We start from the raw sequence: 9,860 nt of genomic DNA, 5'->3' as shown, positions 1-9,860 counted from the left end.
CCAGAGCAATGCTCCCTGCCTGCTTGTTGCTTTCCTCTTGTAGCATCTATAAAAGTAAGAAACATGACTGCTTGATAATGAAGAAAACAGAAGGTAATAGGGCACAGTGGGGGGGGGGAGCACAGAGAACCACAGATAACTAAAACCACGGATACTGGATCAGCAGATACGGGACAGGGACACCTTTATTGTGGCCAGGATAGATCTCACTTGCAATAGGGAGTCCATTTGGGGCTGCATATCCACGGCAACTGTCACATGGAGAGCCTGCCTATATGTTTGATGCCTGGAAACCAAACAAAATATTACTTTGATCAGGTTTGTTGGCTTTTCATGTTGGCTTGTTTAAAAGAGCAGCTCCAGAATGCTCCAACCCAGCTCAAGACCACAGCATGCGATTAAACTCCGTCTTCTGTGCTGCTATCCTAAATCCAGATCAGAGCACTCGTGGCTGCTCTTTACAAACACAGAGGCAGAAGGCCAAATGATGTGTTTAAACTTGCATCTCATCTAGCTCTGAGCTGAAGAATTCAGGAGGCACCGTTGATCCCGCTAATTAACACCAAGTACAATCCACTACGAAGCTTTTCCTGCACTAGTCGCAGAAATGAATGGGTCCCATTCGTGAGTGCTACTCATGTCCTCTTGTGCAGCTCCCCTTTTTTTCAACAGAGCTTACGTATGAAAACTTCCAGGCAGAACATGCCTCCTGAGGCAGATACACCCCCCACATGTCACTTTTAATGGTGCCATCAGCTTGTCACCTGCACCTTCTCTCATGGGCCCTGGAGAGATAAGAAATGTAAGCTCCCAGGAAATTTTTTCAGCCCCCACCTTTGGCTCTTGAGCCCCTCTTTTGAACCTGGGCTCAGGTACAATCTGCCCCCTGTACCCCCTTCTCATGGGCTCTTCACCACACTTTTATGGCACACCAGGCCAGTGGTTCTCCAACTGGTTGGTTGTGACCCACCAGTTCGTGTAAAGGGACCCCTGTCCCATTAAGGAGCAACTAGGAAGTGCTTTGCACCTGGTTTTCCCCCCCCCCAATGTTCTAAGCATCAGGGAGCCCTGCGGAGGACTCCCCGCACCTCCTGCAACATCCTGCAGCCACGTATAAGTAAAAACACCCCTGTTTCCCAATTCTGGGGATTGTGTAGCTGTCCTCACTTATAAGAACATAAGAACAGCCCCACCGGATCAGGCCATAGGCCCATCTAGTCCAGCTTCCTGTATCTCACAGTGGCCCACCAAATGCCCCAGGGAGCACACCAGATAACAAGAGACCTCATCGTGGTGCCCTCCCTTGCATCTGGCATTCTGACATAACCCATTTCTAAAATCAGGAGGTTGCGCATACACATCATGGCTTGTACCCTGTAATGGATTTTTCCTCAAGAAACTTGTCCAATCCCCTTTTAAAGGCGTCCAGGCTAGACACCATCACCACATCCTGTGGCAAGGAGTTCCACAAACCAACCACACGCTGAGTAAAGAAATATTTTCTCTTGTCTGTTATAACTCTCCCAACACTCAATTTTAGTGGATGTCCCCTGGTTCTGGTGTTATGTGAGAGTGTAAAGAGCATCTCCCTATCCACTCTGTCCATCCCCTGCATAATTTTGTATGTCTCAATCATGCCCCCCCTCAGGCGTCTCTTTTCTAGGCTGAAGAGGCCCAAATGCCGTAGCCTTTCCTCGTAAGGAAGGTGCCCCAGCCCCGTAATCATCTTAGTCGCTCTCTTTTGCACCTTTTCCATTTCCACTATGTCTTTTTTGAGATGCGGCGACCAGAACTGGACACAATACTCCAGGTGTGGCCTTACCATAGATTTGTACAACGGCATTATAATATTAGCCGTTTTGTTCTCAATACCCTTCCTAATGATCCCAAGCATAGAATTGGCCTTCTTCACTGCCGCCACACACTGGATCGACACTTTCATCGACCTGTCCACCACCACCCCAAGATCTCTCTCCTGATCTGTCACAGACAGCTCAGAACCCATCAGCCTATATCTAAAGTTTTGATTTTTTTGCCCCAATGTGCTTGACTTTACACTTACTGACATTGAAATGCATCTGTCATTTTGCTGCCCATTCTGCCAGCCTGGAGAGATCCTTCTGGAGCTCCTCACAATCACTTCTGGTCTTCACCACTCGGAAAAGTTTGGTGTCGTCTGCAAACTTTGCAACCTCACTGCTCAACCCTGTCTCCAGGTAATTTATGAAGAGGTTGAAAAGCACCGGTCCCAGGACAGATCCTTGGGGCACACTGCTTTTCACTTCTCTCCATTGTGAAAATTGCCCATTGACACCCACTCTCTGTTTCCTGGCCTCCAACCAGTTCTCAATCCACGAGAGGACCTGTCCTCTAATTCCCTGACGGTGGAGTTTTTTCAGTAGCCTTTGGTGAGGGACCGTGTCGAACGCCTTCTGAAAGTCCAGATAGATAATGTCCACGGGTTCTCCCACATCCACATGCCTGTTGACCTTTTCAAAGAATTCTATAAGGTTCGTGAGGCAAGACTTACCCTTACAGAAGCCATGCTGATTCTCCCTCAGCAAGGCCTGTTCATCTATCTGTTTTGAGATCCTATCTTTGATGAGGCATTCCACCATCTTACCCGGTATAGATGTTAGGCTGCCGGCTTATAGTTCCCCGGATCCCCCCTCCTTCCCTTTTTAAAGATAGGCGTGACATTTGCTATCCTCCAATCTTCTGGCACCATGGCCGTTTTGAGGGACAAGTTGCATATCTTAGTCAAGAGATCTGCAACTTCATTCTTCAATTCCTTAATAACCCTTGGGTGGATGCCATCAGGGCCCAGTGACTTATTGATCTTTAATTTATCAATGAGGTCTGAAACATCTTCTCTTTTAACCTCTATCTGACTTAACTCCTCGGTCAGGTGGGGCCGTTTGGGCAGCGGTATCTGCCCGAGGTCTTCTGCCGTGAAGACAGATGCAAAGAACTCATTTAATTTCTCTGCCATCTCTAAGTCTCCTTTTATCTCCCCTTTCCCTCCTTCACCATCCAGAGGGCCAACCGCTTCTCTGGCGGGTTTCCTGCTTCTAACATATTTGAAGAAGCTTTTATTATTCCCCTTAATGTTGCTGGCCATGCGTTCCTCATAGTCTCTCTTGGCCTCCCATATCACCTTCTTACATTTCTTTTGCCACAGTTTATGTTCCTTTTTATTCTCCTCATTAGGGCAAGACTTCCATTTATGGAAGGAAGCTTCCTTGCCCTTCACAGCCTCTCTAACTTGGCTGGTTAGCCATGCGGGCACCCTCCTGGATTTAGTGGAACCCTTCTTTCTTTGCGGTATACACCTCTGCTGGGCCTCTATTACTGTTGTTTTAAGCAGCCTCCATGCACTCTGGAGAGATTGGACTCTTTTAACCCTCCCTTTCAACCTCCTTCTAACCAGCCTCCTCATTTGAGGGAAGTCCGCCCGTCGGAAGTCAAGGGTTTTTGTTAGAGATTTGCCTGGTATTCTTCACCCAACGTGCATGTCAAAAAGGATCGCAGCATGATCACTGTTCCCCAATGGCTCAGTAACGTTTACATCTCTAACCAGGTCCTGCGTACCGCACAATATTAAATCCAGAGTCACCTGTCCTCTGGTGGGCTCCGTGACTAGCTGATCTAAGCCACAGTCATTTAGCACGTCAAGAAATCCGGTCTCCTTCTCGTGACCGGAACACAAATTGACCCAGTCTATATGAGGATAATTGAAGTCCCCCATGATTACAACCCTGTCCCTCCTTGTCACCTCCCTGATCTGTTTCCTCATTTCAAGGTCCCCAACCGATTTCTGGTCTGGAGGACGATAGCACACCCCCAGTATTACATCGCTGCACAAGCCTGGTAATTTAACCCACAGAGATTCTACGGTGGAGTCGGACCCACCTTCAATCTCTACTTTGCTGGATTCTATCCCTTCCTTAACATAAACTCCCTCCCCTGCAAAGACTTACCCCGGGAGTAAAGCTTCCGGGAAGTTAGAGAACCACTGCACCAGGCAATACGAAATGCTTCAGGCCACATGAGGGAAGTGTGTCACATGTTGTGCCCCCCCCCCACCAACATATGCAGCTGGCTTGATGCTGACCTGAGAAGGAGTCACTGATAGCACTTAAAGGTGTAGCACAGCAGAAGCTCCTATGCCACCACGGTAACTTAACAAGATCAGCTTGCGCCAAAGATGGCTGTCCACAGAGATTTGTAGAACAAAAGGAACTGGGTTTGTTGTGTTTTTTTTGCTCCCCACCTGCCCTCAAATAGCAGCAGAAACTTCATCAATAGAATACTCTGAAAGAGTCTGAATTGTCTGCATTGCCAACACCCTGGGTAGTAAACTGCTCCTATTAACCTTAGTGCACACCTACTAAGTCCACACCTACTAACCTGAAAAGACTTGACTGCTGGAATCAACTGCAGCTATTTTGAAAGGGTAAGAGTGTGATTGCGCCAACACCATTTGATCTGGCAGTTCTAGTTTAAGATCTCTGTTCCTCCTGCGCTTCCATTATGTTGTTCTTTTTTATTCCACTGCCCGGGGCTGCAGAATGAGCCCTTCATAAAGAATATGACACAGCAGAACTTCCAGCTTTGGTGCAGAAGACAGCGGCCAAAATGATTATCGCGCTGGGGCACCAGGGCTGGCCTTAGAGCAATGTCACCTATGTTGAGACATTGGGCCCCACTCTGGGGGGGAGGCGCACTGGTGTGACGAGTGGATCTCCCACTGCTGCAGTCAATATCTGACAGCCTGGGAGGGCAGCGCGGCGAGCAGAGTGTGGGCTTTCCCACACTCCACCCTCCTCTGGGACTGAAATGAGCCTCCCAGTCACCGCCAACTATTTCCGGTGCCATGCTTTGCGCATAGCACCACGAGTGTCTGGCTTGCTGTGGCTGCAGTTGCTGCGGCTGCCTGGTGATTGGGGTTCCCCGTGTGAGCACCTCACATTGGACCCCGCTTGTTCTGAGGCGAGCAGCCCGGTGGGACACTTATGCAGAAAAGCTACAGGGTTTGAGACTCTTCAGTCTAGAAAAAAAGGTGCCTGGGGGGGGGGGGACATGATTGAGATGTATAAAATTATGCAGGGGAATGGATAGAGTGGATCGAGGGATGTTCTTTTCCCTCTCACACACCAGAACCAAGGGACATCCCATAAAATTGAGTGTTTGGAGCATGAGAACAGACAAAAGGAAATATTTCTTTACCCGGCGTGTAAATTAGTCTGTGGAACCCCTTGCCACAGGATCTGGTGATGCCATTTGGCATAGCCTTTGAAGAGGGATTGGGGAGATTTATGGAGGAAAAGCCCATCACAGGTCACAAGCCATGATGGGTCAATGCGACCTCCTGGTTTTAGATGTAGGCTATTTCAAAATGCCAAGTGAAATGCAGTTATCTTGTTGTCTTGTGTGCTCCCTGAGGCATTTGGTGGGCTACTGCGAGATACAGGAAGTTGACTAGATGGGCCCTTTCCCAGATCCAGCAGGCCACTTCTTACATCCTTTGCTACTGGAGCCAGTGTTCATCATCCTTAGCAGTAGGAACACATTAGATGGGAAGGCACGTTAGCACGAGTCGTGGCCTTCTGAAAGAACCCATGAACAACCATCCCCTTGACCTACAGCAACCAAAGAGGAGATGATGAATTATTTCTGCTTTCAAAAGAGATGGTGCTGGTTCTACTAACAGGACAAAACAACTGGCCTCCTTTGAATTGGCTGTTATTATCCTTTGAAGGAACACTAGCACTGGTTTCCCCAGAGGTCGCTGCTTATTGTTTCATTATGCGATTGTAATGAGAGATGCTGGAGGCCGCTAAGCAAGGTAGCTGATAGAAGAGAACAGCTGGGTCTCAGTAATCCCTATTTCAGAGATCAAGAACTGCATTTGTATAGCACTCCGGCTCTCTGTATGGTAGAACAATCAATCTAACCAAAACATGAGACTTGCCAAACAATCACCCTGATTATTCACAAGGTAGCAGTGGAATCAATGATAACATGCTGGTCTGTGTAATATCTACACCCCATAGCTATCACACCAGCCTGACAATGGTCCTTCCATGTGGTTTGAAGTAGGTCTTCTGAGCAAAATTGTCTGCTGAAATACAGGATCTTTCTGGGTAAAATACAGGTGCTACCCTTATTATTATAAGGCTTAGTTAATGGAAAGCTTTTGGGTAGGTTTATGGTGACAGAAGGTGAGGATCCCACCCTGAATTAATGGATTTGGATGTAATTAAAGGAATCGTATACGTCAGTTGTTCCCACCAGCCCATCCTGGTGAGACCTGACCAACAAGCCCCCAACCCACAGAATTATACCATGGACACACTGAGGTGCTGTGGCGTCTTCATGTGGAAGGACATCTAAACAACCACGTCACAAGAAATCTAAGCACTAGTTTTAACTAGTATTTAATTCCTGTGGCAGTTCAGGCAAAACACCACCCCACAATTAGATGTGGATTGTCTAAACAGGCCCCAAGAGTAAGAACTAACTGGTCTCAGAGGAGAACATCACTCATGTTCCTTCATGAGTCACTATTCTGAACAAGCTGTCTCTGAGGACCCACTCTCTCCAAAGACTGAGGGCCCAATCCTATCCAACTTTCCAGCACCAGTGCAGCCCCAAAGTAAGGGAACATATATTCCCATACCTTGAGGAGGCCTCTGTGACTGCCTGCCTGCCACAGAATACAGCGCATGCTCCATTGGCACAGTTGCGCATGCACTGTACCATAGATTAGGATTGGGCCCTGAGTCAAGAGATGAGTTTGTCAAATTAGAATTTAAAAAATACTCACTCGGGTAGCGTCAGGGACGCACTTTGATAAGTCGGGGAGAAGAACCTGGTGAGGCTTTGACAGATTTAGGGTTGGAACCTGAATTTGTGGAAGGCCTCAGGTTGAGTCTGGTTTTTGGGGGGAGGGGGGGCAGGTCAAGAGGTGAGGCAGTGAATCAGGATGCGTGAAGTAAAAAAATAGTTCTAGTCCTTGACTCAAAATACCTCGACCTTATTCAACAATATACTGAATACAAAACCCATAATAACAAATTGATAAATATGTGATGGCTGGCAAATGGAAAGGGGAGAGGAGAAAGCCCTGTAGACTTTCATGTGGAAGCCTCTACTCTGTGAGTTCTTCAAAGGAGCTTTCAGTCACAACATGCCGTGTGCCACAATGCACAGCTTGGACATGTCTGGTGTGTTTTGAATGTGTGCATGTACCCACGATAGCCCTGCCAAATTTTAAACCAATTCCTGTGTCTCTGGCTGCCGCTCCACCACAGCACATTGGCCAGTGTAGCTTATTTGCATGTTCTCAAAAGGTCTACCTGCCTATTTCTGCAAGTCAGGTTGCTGCTAGAGGCCCAAGAGAGATCCAGGGCAGTTTTATCTGGTCAGCTGGCAACCCTAGTCTACGGCAATAATTTCCATCCCTTCATCTTTCGGAGGCAGTGATGGCTAACTATGTGTGATGCTCCCAATGTCCTTAGACATCTGAGGCGAGCAGAAAATGAGAAAGAAAAGCAGCCTGCTCAGTCTATGTGCTGAGATGTCAAAAGGTGCCACGTGGAAATATCTTGGTTCTGCAGATTTTATGCAAGCCATGGAGCTCATTTGCATCCTTGTATCAGTGATTCGGACAACTTCATACGCAGCTGTCATCCTCTTTACTCCAATATTTGGACGAACTACAGAGCAAAGATTATTCAGTTCAAACACAGCCTGCTTTACTCAAACTATATCTGATTGTTCCAAGGCATCATTAGTATGGGACAACTCATTGAGTTTTCTGTTTACTACGTTGCATATATGCAACAGGGACAAAATGTGTACACCTGTGGGCTAGGCAAAAATAGGTTAAGGCTCTCCTTTAGATTTACATGGTACTTCAACGAACAACTGACAAGCACCAGTTGCAGCCATTCATATTAGCAATCAACCTGAAAATGAGATGAGGCTACAACAGTGGCGTAGCTAGAGGGGGTGCAAAGCACTACGTTTTGCAGGGAGCCTCGCCGCAGTTTGCAAACAGTCCCTCCCCTTTGGAGTCATTCTAAGTGGGGGGAGTAAAATAGAAGCAAACACAAAGCCTAGGTTAACTCATGGGCAGTTCCTTGGAGGTTGACTTCAACAAGAGGAGGCAACGTTCCACCCATATGCTACTAGCATCCTATAAAACTATAAAACTTATAGCATCCTATAAAACATTGTGGGCAATGGCTGTAGCTGAAAGGACTGTAGCAGTAAAGGATGAAATTGGTAACTGCAATCTTGCAATCAAAGGGTGGCAGAGCCAGCCTAGATTAAATTACAGTCAGTTCTCTTTATATGTGAATTTGCTATCTGAATTTGCTTATCCCTGACGGGCAGAATTACTACCTAGGTACCTCTTGTTATCCATACCTTTGTTCTCACTATCTGCTATGCAGAGACCTTCCGGATGCTGCAGAGACCATCAGAATGATGCGAATCTTGGACCCCTTTAAAATGGCCAGCAGAAGCCGCTGCCCCCCCAGTATACCCCTTGCACCTAATCCCATTGATCCCATAGGATCAATGGATCATTCTGTGCAAATTCACTATCCACTAGGGCTTCCAGGAACCTCACCCTAGCAGAAAACGAGAACTGACTGTATTTGCTTAACAAGCCTTTTCAGCCACTGGTTGCTCAGCTCCTGACATGCAACTGAAATACAGGACGCAATAAGGGCAAAGCAAGATGGTGCTTTGCCCAATTGTAGACTCAACCACAAAGTGACTGAAGCAATTAGTTTATCATTTGGGTTTAACCAGATGTGATGCTGGTGACCCTGTTGCTTCCCGGCTTGCACAACATCTCATTAAACCCTAATCGGGAGCTTACACTATCAAAGCAACGAGAAGGAAAACAGTTTCCAGGTTTCAGATGCCCTAAGTAGGTTCCCTGATTAGGCCAAGACGGGATAAATGGATTATATTGTGTGTTATAGGGAAGGATAATGGCATTAGCATCCTCTCTACATTTATTAGCTGCCTCTAGTGCTACGCACAGTTTCCCCAGAAAATCTAAACCTTGCAAACACCAATTGATTAGCTCTTTAATGCTGTGAAGAGCTTTGGTTAATCAGCTAAACTTCATTTCCAACACAAGCAACACAAGTTCAAATCATTTTCATTCCGTTCTCTACAGAGTGCCCTTCTGATTAACATTTTTGTTCCCTACACGATACCTTGGCATGGAAGACAGGAAAAATACCAGTTACTTCGGCATCTAATAAGGGGGAGAAAAGGCGAAGTTTAACGTACACCACAATATATGGCACAATATAAAATTGAAAGCTTGCATGCCCCCTAATTTAACAATGCTACCATGTTTTTAGATGGTCTTTAATGTGTGGTATGTCTAATTTATTGAAAACAGAAACAAAAAAACCCCATTCTACACTCTCTACTCTTAAGGCCTTAAGAGACAAAAACCCAACTTCAGACCACACAGGGAAACATCTCCATAGTAGAGATTGCCCACATCTCATGAACTTTTTCTTTCGAGCTCTGATTCATTCATAAGATATCCCATTTAGTCAGCAGTATAAAATTATGCATGGAATGGACAGAGTGGATAGAGGGATGTTCTTTTCCTTCTCACTCAACACCAGAACAGGGGACATCCACTAAAATTGAGTGTCAGGAGAATTAGAAGAGACAAAATAAAATATTTCTTTACCCAGAGTGTCATTAATCTGTGGAACTCCTTGACACAGGATGCAGTAATGGTGTCTGGCCTAGATGCCTTTAAAAGGGAATTGGACAATTTTATGGAGGAAAATTCCATCACAAGTTACAAGCCA

This window comes from Tiliqua scincoides, chromosome 7, assembly GCF_035046505.1.
Source record: "Tiliqua scincoides isolate rTilSci1 chromosome 7, rTilSci1.hap2, whole genome shotgun sequence".
NCBI lineage: Eukaryota > Metazoa > Chordata > Lepidosauria > Squamata > Scincidae > Tiliqua > Tiliqua scincoides.
Note: the sequence above shows the minus strand (reverse complement) of the source record.